Source organism: Oncorhynchus keta, chromosome 14 (genome assembly GCF_023373465.1).
Source record: "Oncorhynchus keta strain PuntledgeMale-10-30-2019 chromosome 14, Oket_V2, whole genome shotgun sequence".
Classification (NCBI taxonomy): Eukaryota; Metazoa; Chordata; class Actinopteri; order Salmoniformes; family Salmonidae; genus Oncorhynchus; species Oncorhynchus keta.
Genome location: NC_068434.1, coordinates 16,401,644 through 16,415,388, shown reverse-complemented (window position 1 = coordinate 16,415,388; position 13,745 = coordinate 16,401,644). Strand labels below are relative to the sequence as shown.

General features: G+C 47.8%; 1 pseudogene; it reads left to right on the top strand.

The window, feature by feature from the left end:
• The window catches only part of LOC127907430 (multiple C2 and transmembrane domain-containing protein 1-like), a 50,372-nt pseudogene that overhangs the window by 28,839 nt on the left and 7,788 nt on the right, over positions 1-13,745 (top strand).

Below are 13,745 nucleotides of genomic sequence, written 5' to 3'. Positions count from 1 at the left end.
AAATGAAAAAAGAACACAACAATGTGGAAAAAGTCAAGGGATGTGAACACTTTCTGAAGGCACTGTATATTCTACTGCTGTGACTCACAGACTTATAGACCAGGGCCTCTATTCACAAAGCGTCTCAGAGTAGGAGTGCTGATCTAGGATCCGTTCCCCCCTGTCCATAATGAATCTTAAACTGATCCTAGATCAGCACTCCTACTTTGAGACACTACATAGAACCTCACAGACACAGGTGAAAAGCCAGAGATTGTTAGTATGTGAGTGACTGTGTAGCCTTAGCCTGGGACATAAGCCTGTAGAATTGACAGTACAAGGTCCATGGGTGGGATCTGAACCCAGATCAGGTATCTGCACTGAGTATACAAAATGTTAAGGACATCTGCATTTTCCCTGACATCCAGGTGAAAGCTATGATCCCTTATTCGTGTCACTTGTTAAATCCACTTCAATCAGTGTAGATGAAGGGGAGGAGACAGGTTAAAGAAGGATTTTTAAGCCTTGAGACAATTCAAACGTAGATTCTGTGGGATTTAGAGGGTGAATGGGCAAGACAAAAGATGCAGGTGCTTTGAACAGGGTATGGTAGTAGGTGCCAGGTGCACCGGTTTGAAGAACTGCAACGCTGGCTGCTGGGTTTTTCGCGCTCAACAGTTTCCCGTGTGTTTCAAGAATGGCTCACCACCCAAAGGACATCCAGCCAACTTGACACAACTGTGGGAAGCATTGGGGTCAACATGGGCCAGCATCCCTGTGGAACACTTTGACACCTTGTAGAGTCCATGCCCTGATGTATTGAGGCTGTTCTTATGGCATAAGGGGGGTGCAACTCAATATTAGGAAGTTATTCCTAATATTTGGTTTACTCTGTGTATATCGCTATGGTACAGGGCTGATCCACAGCATGTTGGACAAACTTTGAACCAGGAGTTGACTCTACTCACATATTCTGTGTTTGCCTGTGTGTTTGTTCCTTTGCCTGCATCTCTTTGTATGGTCTCCATGTCTGTCCTGTGTTTATATTGCTGTGTGTCTGCAGGTAGAGTACTATGATTGATTGTCATGATTCAGAAGTTGGAATCATATTGAGCATTTCTCTGTTTCTGTTCGTGTGTGTGTGTGTGTGTGTTTGTGTGTGTGTTTTATTAGCAGCAGCATTTGAGTATGCGGTTGTCAGATGTCCACAGGAAAGCTCAGCTGTGGAGAGGTATAGTGAGCATCAGTCTGATCGAGGCTCATGACCTCCAGCCTATGGACGCCAACGGCTTCAGTGACCCCTACGTCAAGTTCAGACTGGGCCATCAGAAATACAAGAGCAAGGTACCTCCACCAGCCTTATCACACTGTACCAACCAACCCACTTCCTAAACAATTCTTAGCTATCAATCAATCAAAGGCAGCAGACTTTAGCATTTGATGATAGATCAAATCAAGCTTTATTAATACAGCACATTTCAGACATGCAACGCAATGTGCTTTACAAGATAAAACTATCAAATGTAAAGCTAAAATATTTACTACACAACAAACATAAGATAAAAAACTAAGGATTGACACAAACTGAACAACTAAAAAGCACCCTAAGGAAAAGCAAAGCTAAGAAGTTGCGTTGTCAGTTGTCAACATTAGTGGTATTTATTTTAGATACACACAAATACAAAGAAATAGGACATGTTACGCATTTCACTGTACTTGTGACAAATACAACTTGAACAATGATAAGGGGAAACACTGACACGCACACACACACACACACACACACACACACACACACACACACACACACACACACACACACACACACACACACACACGACCATATGTGTGCTTCTTCCACAGACGATACCCAAGACTCTGAACCCCCAGTGGAGAGAGCAGTTTGACTTCCATCTATATGAGGAGCAGGGGGGCTTCATCGACATCACCGTCTGGGACAAAGATGCAGGCAAGAAGGACGACTTCATGGGCAGGTGGGCTTTTCACACACACACACACACACACACACACACACACACACACACACACACACACACACACACACACACACACACACACACACACACACACACACACACTGCACCAATAGTTTCCTTCTTGTCTCTGTTAGTATGCTCTAAGGGTCTGCAGTGTGTGTGCTTAGCTGATGTGAGATTCCCCCTTGGGCTGAAGGTGACACTGATTTTGAGGTCGCAGTCATCACAGGACCGTTAGCCTGACTTTCATCTTCTATTTGTGTGTTTGTGTCCATTAGTGTGCGCGTGTGTGTTTGTCTGACAAGTCCCCACTAAGTCTGAAAGACAGGAGGCTAATAGCTCAGAGAGGAGATTGGAGGAGCTGGTAGTGTCCTCTTCCTGGGGAGCTAGTGTCTATTGTAATTGGCTGTTCCCCTCCTTAAATACTCATCTGTTCCATGCCCGCTGAGGTCCTACAGACAGGGTCATACACACACACACACACACACACACACACACACACACACACACACACACACACACACACACACACACACACACACACACACACACACACACACACACACACACACACACACACGCACACAACCAGTGGGCCTACCTGCTACCTATTGCACAACTTACTTGACATGACACTGGACTGACAGAGAGATGGATGGGGTAAAGGGCAGTCGGGTGGGGTGGGGGGTAAAGGTGGGTCAGTGGGGGTGTTAGGGTGGTGAGGGGCTGCAGCTTATCTTTTGGAGTCTCTACAGTCTGCTCTCTGTGCTGCAGCACCCTCTTGATGACTGACAACTCCTTTGACATCTCCTCCTTTACCTGCACCAGCTCTCTCCTCATGGTGGTCTTTACCTCCTCCAGCGCTGTGGTAAGGTTCTCTCCTCATGGTGGCCTTTACCTCCTCCAGCGCTGTGGTAAGGCTCTCTCCTCATTTTGGCCTTTACCTCCTCCAGCGCTGTGGTAAGGTTCTCTCCTCATGGTGGCCTTCACCTCCTCCAGCGCTGTGGTAAGGTTCTCTCCTCATGGTGGCCTTTACCTCCTCCAGCGCTGTGGTAAGGCTCTCTCCTCATTTTGGCCTTTACCTCCTCCAGCGCTGTGGTAAGGCTCTCTCCTCATGGTGGCCTTCACCTCCTCCAGCGCTGTGGTAAGGTTCTCTCCTCATGGTGGCCTTTACCTCCTCCAGCGCTGTGGTAAGGCTCTCTCCTCATTTTGGCCTTTACCTCCTCCAGCGCTGTGGTAAGGCTCTCTCCTCATGGTGGCCTTTACCTCCTCCAGCGCTGTGGTAAGGCTCTCTCCTCATGATGGTCTTTACCTCCTCCAGCGCTGTGATAAGGCTCTCTCCTCATTTTGGCCTTTACCTCCTCCAGCGCTGTGATAAGGCTCTCTCCTCATGGTGGCCTTTACCTCCTCAAGCGCTGTGGTAAGGCTCTCTCCTCATGGTGGCCTTTACCTCCTCCAGCGCTGTGATAAGGCTCTCTCCTCATGGTGGCCTTTACCTCCTCAAGCGCTGTGGTAAGGCTCTCTCCTCATGGTGGCCTTTACCTCCTCCAGCGCTGTGGTAAGGTTCTCTCCTCATGGTGGCCTTCACCTCCTCCAGCGCTGTGGTAAGGCTCTCTCCTCATGATGGTCTTTACCTCCTCCAGCGCTGTGATAAGGCTCTCTCCTCATGGTGGTCTTTACCTCCTCCAGCGCTGTGGTAAGGTTCTCTCCTCATGGTGGCCTTTACCTCCTCCAGCGCTGTGGTAAGGCTCTCTCCTCATGGTGGTCTTTACCTCCTCCAGCGCTGTGGTAAGGTTCTCTCCTCATGGTGGCCTTTACCTCCTCCAGCGCTGTGGTAAGGCTCTCTCCTCATGATGGTCTTTACCTCCTCCAGCGCTGTGATAAGGCTCTCTCCTCATTTTGGCCTTTACCTCCTCCAGCGCTGTGATAAGGCTCTCTCCTCATGGTGGCCTTTACCTCCTCAAGCGCTGTGGTAAGGCTCTCTCCTCATGGTGGCCTTTACCTCCTCCAGCGCTGTGATAAGGCTCTCTCCTCATGGTGGCCTTTACCTCCTCAAGCGCTGTGGTAAGGCTCTCTCCTCATGGTGGCCTTTACCTCCTCCAGCGCTGTGGTAAGGTTCTCTCCTCATGGTGGCCTTCACCTCCTCCAGCGCTGTGGTAAGGCTCTCTCCTCATGGTGGTCTTTACCTCCTCCAGCGCTGTGGTAAGGCTCTCTCCTCATGGTGGCCTTTACCTCCTCAAGCGTTGTGGTAAGGCTTTCTCCTCCTGGTGGCCTTTACCTCCTCCAGCGCTGTGGTAAGGCTCTCTCCTCATGGTGGTCTTTACCTCCTCCAGCGCTGTGGTAAGGCTCTCTCCTCATGGTGGTCTTTACCTCCTCCAGCGCTGTGGTAAGGCTTTCTCCTCATGGTGGCCTTTACCTCCTCCAGCGCTGTGGTAAGGCTCTCTCCTCATGGTGGTCTTTACCTCCTCCAGCGCTGCGGTAAGGCTCTCTCCTCATGTTGGCCTTTATCTCCTCCAGTGCTGTGGTAAGGCTCTCTCCTCCTGGTGGCCTTTACCTCCTCCAGCTGTGGTAAGGCTCTCTCCTCATGGTGGTCTTTACCTCCTCCAGCGCTGTGGTAAGGCTCTCTCCTCATGGTGTCCTTTACCTCCTCCAGCGCTGTGGTAAGGCTTTCTCCTCCTGGTGGCCTTTACCTCCTCCAGCGCTGTGGTAAGGCTCTCTCATCATGGTGGCCTTTACCTCCTCAAGCGCTGTGGTAAGGCTCTCTCCTCTTGGTGGCCTTTACCTCCTCCAGCGCTGTGGTAAGGCTCTCTCTCAGCTCCTGGACAGAGTTCTTCAGCTTGGTCCTGCACTGGTTGATCTGGTCCTGTAGAAGCTCTGTGTCTGGGCTGGTGGTGGTGTAGCTGGGGGTTATTGGCCCAATTCTGCTCTACATGCGTTATTTGGAGTTTTTCTTTGCACTTTGCAATACAGTCTTGCAAAACTCTGCATGCAGTATTTCGATTGGATGTTTGTCCCATTTGGTAAATTCATTATTAGAGATGGAACCCCATACTTCACTGCCATATAGAGCAATTGGTTATATAACTGATTGAAACATTTTGAATTTTGATTTTGATGTTCCTTTTAATGGCATATAATGCTCTTCTTGCTTTGTCTCTCAGCTCATTCACAGCCATGCGAAAGCTACCTGTGTTGCTGATAGTTAGTCCTAGATATGTGTAGTTTTTGGTGTGTTCTAATAGAACTGTGTCCAAATAGAATTTATATTTGTCATCCTTATTTCTGGACCTTTTTTGGAATATCATTATATTTGTTTTTTTTTTAGGTTAACGGTCAGAGCCCAGGTCTGACAGAACCTGTGGTTAACGGTCAGAGCCCAGGTCTGACAGAACCTGGGAAGATGATCTAGGTGCTGCTGTAACCCCTCTTTAGTGGGAGACAGCAGCACCAGGTCATCTGCGTACAGCAGACACTTGATTTCAGTGTTGTGTAGGGGCGATACCAGGTGCTGCCGATTCTTCTAATTTTTTGACAATTCATTAATGTAGATGTTAAATAGTGTTGGACTTATTGGGCAGCCCTGTTTCACTCCCGTCCCCCGTCCCTGAGAGAAGAAGTCTGTTTGCTTGTTTCCAATTTTATCCGCACATTTGTTTTTAGTGTACATTGATTTAATAAAATCATATGTTTTCCCTCCAGTACCACTTTCTATTAGTTTATAAAAAAGACCTTTGTGCCAAATTGAATCAAATGCTTTCTTGACATCTACAAAACACAAGTAGATTTTGCCTTTGTTTTGCTTTGCTTGTTTATCAACTAGAGTGTGGAGGGTGTAAATGTGGTCTGATCATTTTTTAGAAACCCAATCTGGCTTCTGCTCAGGACGTTGTGTTCGTCAAGGAAATGATGTAGTCTGCTATTCATAATACTGCAGAGAGTTTTCCCCAAGTTGCTGTTAACGCAAATTCCTCTGTAATTATTTGGGTCAAATTTGTCTCCATTTTTGTAGATTGGTGTGATCAATCCCTGGTTCCAAATATCAGGGAAAATACCTGCAGTGAGGATAATGTTGAAGAGTTTGAGTATAGCCAATATGAATTTGTGGTCTGTATATGTGATCATTTCATTTAAAATACCATCAGCACCACAGGCCTTTTTGGGTTGGAGAGTGCATCGTTTTTCCCAATAATTATTCTTCTGTAATTGGGGTATCTACAGGATTCTGATAGTCTTTGACTGCTGATTCAAGGATTTGTAATTTTTCTTGTATTTCTTTTTGTTCTTGGCTCTTTGTTATATTGCTGCAGATGTTTGCAAAGTGATTTCTCCACATTTCCCCATTTTGGATAGCCAATTCCTCATGATGAGGTTTGTTTCATTTATTCCAATTCTCCCAGAAGTGGTTTGACTCTATGGATTCCTCAATTCCATCCAGCTGATTTCTAATGTTCTGTTCCTTTTTTGTTCTTAGGGTGTGTTTGTATTGCAATAATTTTTTTTATAATGATTTTTGCAATCATTATCAAACCATTTTTCATTATCTGTTATTTCTGGTTTGCTCTTATCCTTCTTTAAATTAGCCAAGGAGGAGCATTTGTCAAATATAACGTTTATGTTCAAAAACCTCTTGTACACCTTCATTGCTGTAGGGGAATGTTAAGGCTAAAAAGTTGTCCATGAGAGATTGTATTTTTTGGCTACTAATTGCTTTTTGGTAGATGTCTGATGTCTCTCTCTCTCTCTCTCTCTCTCTCTCTCTCTCTCTCTCTCTCTCTCTCTCTCTCTCTCTCTCTCTCTCTCTCTCTCTCTCTCTCCCACAGCTCTGCCTCTCTCTCTCTCTCTCTCTCTCTCTCCCACATCCCTCTCTCTGTGGCTCTGTCTCTGTCTCTCTCTCCCCCCATCTCTTCCTCTCTTTCTCTCACCCCCATCTCTGCCTCTCTCTCTCCCACATCTCTGCTCTCTCTCTCTCTCTCTCTCTCTCTCTCTCTCTCTCTCTCTCTCTCTCTCTCCCACAGCTCTGCCTCTCTCTCTCTCTCCCACATCCCTCTCTCTGTGTCTCTGTCTCTGTCTCTCTCTCTCTCTCTCTCTCTCTCTCTCTCTCTCTTCGTCTGTCTCTCTCTGTCTCTCTCTCTCTCTCTCTCTCTCTCTCTCTCTCTCTCTCCACAGCTCTGCATCTCTCTCTCTCTCTCTCTCTCTCTCTCTCTCTGTCTCTCTCTCTCTCGCTCTCTCGCTCTCTCTCTCTCTCTCTCTCTCTCTCCCACAGCTCTGCCTCTCTCTCTCTCTCTCTCTCTCTCTCTCTCTCCCACATCCCTCTCTGTGGCTCTGTCTCTCTCTCTCTCTTCGTCTGTCTCTCTCTGTCTCTCTCTCTCTCTCTCTCTCTCTCTCTCTCTCTCTCTCCCACAGCTCTGCATCTCTCTCTCTCTCTCTCTCTCTCTCTCTCTCTGTCTCTCTCTCTCTCGCTCTCTCTCGCTCTCTCTCTCTCTCTCTCTCTCTCCCACAGCTCTGCCTCTCTCTCTCTCTCTCTCTCTCTCTCTCTCTCTCTCTCTCTCTCTCTCTCTCTCTCTCTCTCTCTCTCTCTCTCTCTCTCCACATCCCTCTCTCTGTGTCTCTTCCTCTGTCTCTGTCCTGTCTCTGTCTCTGTCTCTCTCTCTCTCTCTCTCTCTCTCTCTCTCTCTCTCTCTCTCTCTCTCTCTCTCTCTCTCTCTCTCTCTCTCTCTCTCTCTCTCTCTCTCTCCCACAGCTCTGCCTCTCTCTCTCTCTCTCTCTCTCTCTCTCTCTCTCTCTCCCACATCCCTCTCTGTGGCTCTGTCTCTGTCTCTCTCTCTCTCTCTCCCACAGCTCTGCATCTCTCTCTCTCTCTCTCTCTCTCTCTCTCTCTCTCTCTCTCTCTCTCTCTCTCTCTCTCTCTCTCTCTCTCTCTCTCTCTCCCACATCCTCTCTCTGTGTCTCTGTCTCTGTCTCTCTCTCTCTCTCCTCTCTCCCACAGCTCTGCCTCTCTCTCTCTCTCTCTCTCTCCCACATCCCTCTCTCTGTGTCTCTGTCTCTGTCTCTCTCTCTCTCTCCCACAGCTCTGCTCTCTCTCTCTCTCTCTCTCCCACATCCCTCTCTCTGTGTCTCTGTCTCTGTCTCTCTCTCTCTCTCTCTCTCTCTGTCTCTGTCTCTCTCTCTCCCATGTTCAAAAACCTCTTGTACACCTTCATTGCTGTAGGAGAATGTTAAGGCTAAAAAGTTGTCCATGAGAGATTGTATTTTTTGGCTACTAATTGCTTTTTGGTAGATGTCTGATGTCTCTCTCTCTCTCTCTCTCTCTCTCTCTCTCTCTCTCTCTCTCTCTCCACAGCTCTGCCTCTCTCTCTCTCTCCCACATCCCTCTCTGTGGCTCTGTCTCTGTCTCTCTCTCCCCCCATCTCTTCCTCTCTTTCTCTCACCCCATCTCTGCCTTCTCTCTCCCACATCTCCCTCTCTCTCTCTCTCTCTCTCTCTCTCTCTCTCTCTCTCTCTCTCTCTCTCTCCCAAAGCTCTGCCTCTCTCTCTCTCCCACATCCCTCTCTCTGTCTCTGTCTCTGTCTCTGTCTCTCTCTCTCTCTCTCTTCGTCTGTCTCTCTCTGTCTCTCTCTCTCTCTCTCTCTCTCTCTCTCTCTCTCTCTCTCTCTCCCACAGCTCTGCTCTCTCTCATCTCTCTCTCTCTCTCTCTCTCTCTCTCTCTCTCTCTCTCTCTCGCTCTCTCTCTCTCTCTCTCTCTCTCTCTCTCTCTCTCCCACATCCTCTCTCTGTGTCTCTTCCTCTGTCTCTGTCTCTGTCTCTGTCTCTGTCTCTGTCTCTCTCTCTCTCTCTCTCTCTCTCTCTCTCTCTCTCTCTCTCTCTCTCTCTCTCTCTCTCTCTCTCTCTCTCCCACATCCCTCTCTGTGGCTCTGTCTCTGTCTCCCTCTCTCTCTCTCTCTCTCTCTCTCCCACAGCTCTGCATCTCTCTCTCTCTCTCTCTCTCTCCCTCTCTCTCTCTCTCTCTCTCTCTCTCTCTCTCTCTCTCTCTCTCTCTCTCTCTCCCACATCCCTCTCTCTGTGTCTCTGTCTCTGTCTCTCTCTCTCTCCTCTCTCCCACAGCTCTGCCTCTCTCTCTCTCTCTCTCTCCCACATCCCTCTCTCTGTGTCTCTGTCTCTGTCTCTCTCTCTCTCTCCCACAGCTCTGCCTCTCTCTCTCTCTCTCCCACATCCCTCTCTCTGTCTCTGTCTCTGTCTCTGTCTCTCTCTCTCTCCCACAGCTCTGCCTCTCTCTCTCTCTCTCTCTCTCTCTCTCTCTCTCTCTCTCTCTCTCTCTCTCTCTCTCTCTCTCTCTCCCACATCCCTCTCTGTGGCTCTGTCTCTGTCTCTGTCTCTGTCTCTCTCTCCCCCCATCTCTTCCTCTCTATCTCTCTCCCCATCTCTGCCTCTACCTCTCTCTTGTATATTCTACCTCACTCTTTCCCGTCCCATCTTTCTCCTGCTTTTACCAACATCTCACTCTTTCTCACTCTCGTGGTTTTGTTTTTTCCTCTCAATGTTAGTCTACATAGACCTGTATGTCTGAAATTCCAAATATGTGTGTGTTTTTCAGGTGTTCGATAGACCTGTCACCGCTCAGTAAAGAGCACACTCATAAGTTTGATCTGCCGCTGGAGGAGGGCGAGGGCATGCTGGTGCTGCTGGTCACACTCACGGGGCAGCTGCAGTGTCCATCTCGGACCTGTCTGTCAACATCCTGACGACACACACGAGAGACACCAGATACGACAGAGATATGTGAGTTAGTTTGTGTGTGTGTGTCTATGCATGCATGTCTGCGTCACTAGGGCTGGGTTTACACAGGCAGCCAATTCTGATATTTTTTCCCCAATTGGTCTTTTGACCAATCACATCAGATTTTTTCAAATCAGATTTTTTTTTTTAGATCTGATAAGTCAAAAGACCAGTCAGAATTGGTCTGCCTGTCTGAACACAGCCTATGTGACCTTAACAGCAGCTACCAGGCTCTAGGTCTCTCCTGCTCCCTCTTGTGGAGACATGAAGCTGCAGCATAATGTCACGGACTTGTCAGTACAGCAATGTGAAGTTGTTTTTCATTAGATCACATTTCCAACCAGTAGATTCATAAGCCAATCAATACTGATAAATGGATCGTTCAGAGAAACAACACCCTCCGGGCCCTGTTTTTTCTCACCTGTCTGTTTTCTAAATGGCTCCAGGGTGAAGTTTCCAGTAAATACAGATCTAGGATCAGCTTCCCCTCCTCCAATACTAACCTTATTAACCATTAGTGGGGGAAATGCCAAACTGACCCAAGATCAACTTCACTCTACACTGTATACATGTCTGTCCTGCTTTACCACGTGCCGAATTCAACAGGTGTAGACCTTAACGTGAAATGCTTACTTACAAGCCCTTAATCTATATACAGGGGGTACTGGTACAGTGAATGTGTGGGGGTACAGGTTAGTCAAAGTGATTTGTACATTAGGTAGGGGTAAAGTGACTATGCATAGATAATAAACAGCGAGTTGCAGCAGTGTAAAAACAAAGGGGGGATGTCAATGTAATAGTCTGGGTTGGCATTTGAATAATTTTTCTGCAGTCTTATGGCTTGGGGATAGAAGCTGTTAAGAAGCCTTTTGGTCCTAGACTTGGCGCTCCGGTACCACTTGCCGTGCGGTAGCAGAGAGAACAATCTATGACTTGGGTGACTGGAGTCTTTGACCATTTTTTGGGCCTTCCTAACAAGCCTTATACTGCCCCAACGTTTCCATCAAATAGCTTTCACCTGCAAACTACTGCTGAAAGAGGGGAGGGGACAGAAGAAAACAGGCTGAGGTAGAGAGAAGTGGAGAAAAATAGGGGGCTGATAGGCTAAGAGAGAAGACAGCCTGACAGATTCTATTGAAACTGAAGCTGCCGTGAATCGCTCTTCTCTCTTCTCTCTCCACTGAGAGACCTTGGTTTCTAGCGTATCAGGTTTTATACCATAGTGTGAGTGGGTGTGAATATTTATATTTGTGAATATGTAAAAGTCTCTGTGGAGTGTGCTATTGTGTTACTGTGTGTGTGTGTATGTTAATGAACCCGTCAGTAGGACCTCAGTGTGTTTGCTGTAAAAGGCATGGTGTCTCTCTGAGGAGTCTTAGGCTCCCTGTCCTCCTGAGGCCCTCCCGCCACAACACAATACATTCTGCCTGTTCTTTTGTCTTAATGCTGTTAACCCTTCACTGGCTGTCACTCAGCCATCAGCCCAGCACAAAACACACACACACAAACACTCACAGGACTCTGGAGCTCCCTCTGATGGGGGACACTCGTCATATATCAACAGTATGTCGTCTGGTGGAAGATGCTTTACTGTCTGATAATGCATATCGAGTCCTGGAGGACTGTTGTTCCAACGCTGTGCACCTTCATTAAGACAGGGATTGAATACTCCTACAGCACTGTGTGTGTCATTTATATCTTCACCATATTCTAGCAACCTACTTCATTTGATTGTATGTAGGAGTTTGTGTGTGTGTGTGTGTGTGTGTGTGTGTGTGTGTGTGTGTGTGTGTGTGTGTGTGTGTGTGTGTGTGTGTGTGTGTGTGTGTGTGTGTGTGTGTGTGTGTGTGTGTGTAAACTGTGCTCTAATTTAAGTGTAGAGTCCTGCTGGGTTGTGTGGTTGATCTGGGTGAGCTCCAGTGGAGAGCGCTCCACAGGCCAACCACGGACGTGTGACCTACATACAACGCTAGCAGCTCATTGGCTGGCCACGAGAGCACTTCCCGCGCTGCAGTGGCATCCTACGCTCAACGGGGGAGCTCTAGGACCTAGACAGATGGCGGGCGTGCCTCTCTTCCTTCATTCACTTTGAGCTAGGGCGGGAGGTGTGTGTGTGTGTGTGTGTGTGTGTGTGTGTGTGTGTGTGTGTGTGTGTGTGTGTGTGTGTGTGTGTGTGTGTGTGTGTGTGTGTAATAGTAATAGCGGGAAGTAAGGGGTGAGGTTGTGCTGGCAGGGGTAGGCATGCAAAATGAAAAGAAAGCTATTTCACCTTTTACAACTCCAGAGCCCCTGATTTTCTGTGCGTTAAACAAGAGACATTTCCCCCACATCTTTTCTTTCCTCGTTTTCATGCTTGCTCTCTGTCTCTCTGTGTAGGTTCTGCTTTCTGTCTCTCTGTGTAGGTTCTGCTCTCTGTCTCTCTGTGTAGGTTCTGCTCTTCGTCTCTCTGTGTAGGTTCTGCTCTCTGTCTCTCTGTGTAGGTTCTGCTTTCTGTCTCTCTGTGTAGGTTCTTCTCTCTGTCTCTCTGTGTAGGTCCTGCTCTCTGTCTCTGTGTAGGTTCTGCTTTCTGTCTCTCTGTGTAGGTTCTGCTCTCTGTCTCTGTGTAGGTTCTGCTTTCTGTCTCTCTGTGTAGGTTCTGCTCTCTGTCTCTCTGTGTAGGTTCTGCTCTCTGTCTCTCTGTGTAGGTTCTGCTCTATGTCTCTCTGTGTAGGTTCTGCTCTCTGTCTCTCTGTGTAGGTTCTACTCTCTGTCTCTCTGTGTAGGTTCTGCTCTCTATGTCTCTCTGTGTAGGTTCTGCTCTCTGTCTCTCTGTGTAGGTTCTGCTTTCTGTCTCTCATTGTAGGTTCTGCTCTCTGTCTCTCTGTGTAGGTTCTGCTTTCTGTCTCTCTGTGTAGGTTCTGCTCTCTGTCTCTCTGTGTAGGTTATGCTTTCTGTCTCTCTGTAGGTTCTGCTCTCTGTCTCTCTGTGTAGGTTCTGCTTTCTGTCTCTCTGTGTAGGTTCTGCTCTCTGTCTCTCTGTGTAGGTTCTGCTTTTCTGTCTCTCTGTAGGTTCTGCTCTCTGTCTCTCTGTGTAGGTTCTGCTCTCTGTCTCTCTGTGTAGGTTCTTTCTGTCTCTCTGTGTAGGTTCTGCTCTCTGTCTCTGTGTAGGTTCTGATCTCTGTCTCTCTGTGTAGGTTCTGCTCTTCGTCTCTCTGTGTAGGTTCTGCTCTCTGTCTCTCTGTGGAGGTTCTGCTCTTCGTCTCTCTGTGTAGGTTCCGCTATTTGTCTCTCTGTGTAGGTTCTGCTCTCTGTCTCTGTGTAGGTTCTGCTCTTCGTCTCTCTGTGTAGATTCTCTCTCTGTCTCTGTGTAGATTCTGCTCTTCGTCTCTCTCTGTGTAGGTTCTGCTCTCTGTCTCTCTGTGTAGGTTCTGCTCTTCGTCTCTCTGTGTAGGTTCTGCTCTTCGTCTCTGTGTAGGTTCTGCTCTCTGTCACTCTGTGTAGGTTCTGCTCTCTGTCTCTGTGTAGGTTCTGCTCTCTGTCTCTCTGTGTAGGTTATGCTCTTTGTCTCTCTGTGTAGGTTTCTGCTCTTCATCTCTATGTGTAGTTTCTTCAGTTGAGGGGGACAGTGTGGTTTGGTTTGAAGAGTACTGCCTCCATTAGCATATTCCTTTTCTCCTGACTGATGCCCTTTTAATGAGAGAATTTAATAAAGATGTACCTTATCAATACACACAGATAACAGCAAGTGCTGGTACTAATGCTGTACAATACCCAAAGCAAATTAGTCAGAGTGTGTGTGTGTGTGTGCACGCCCCTGTGCGTGCACGTGTGTGTGTGTCTCAGTGTGTCTGTGCATGTGTTCATGAATATGTGTGTGTGTGTGTGTGTGTGTGTGTGTGAAGCATTGCTGGGCGAATGTATTCCTGATATCATCAGTTCGGAATCAGCTGTCTAGCAGACAGCCGTACAAAACACCACTAGTAATAATCACTGCAACCTCCCTAACACACCACCTAGC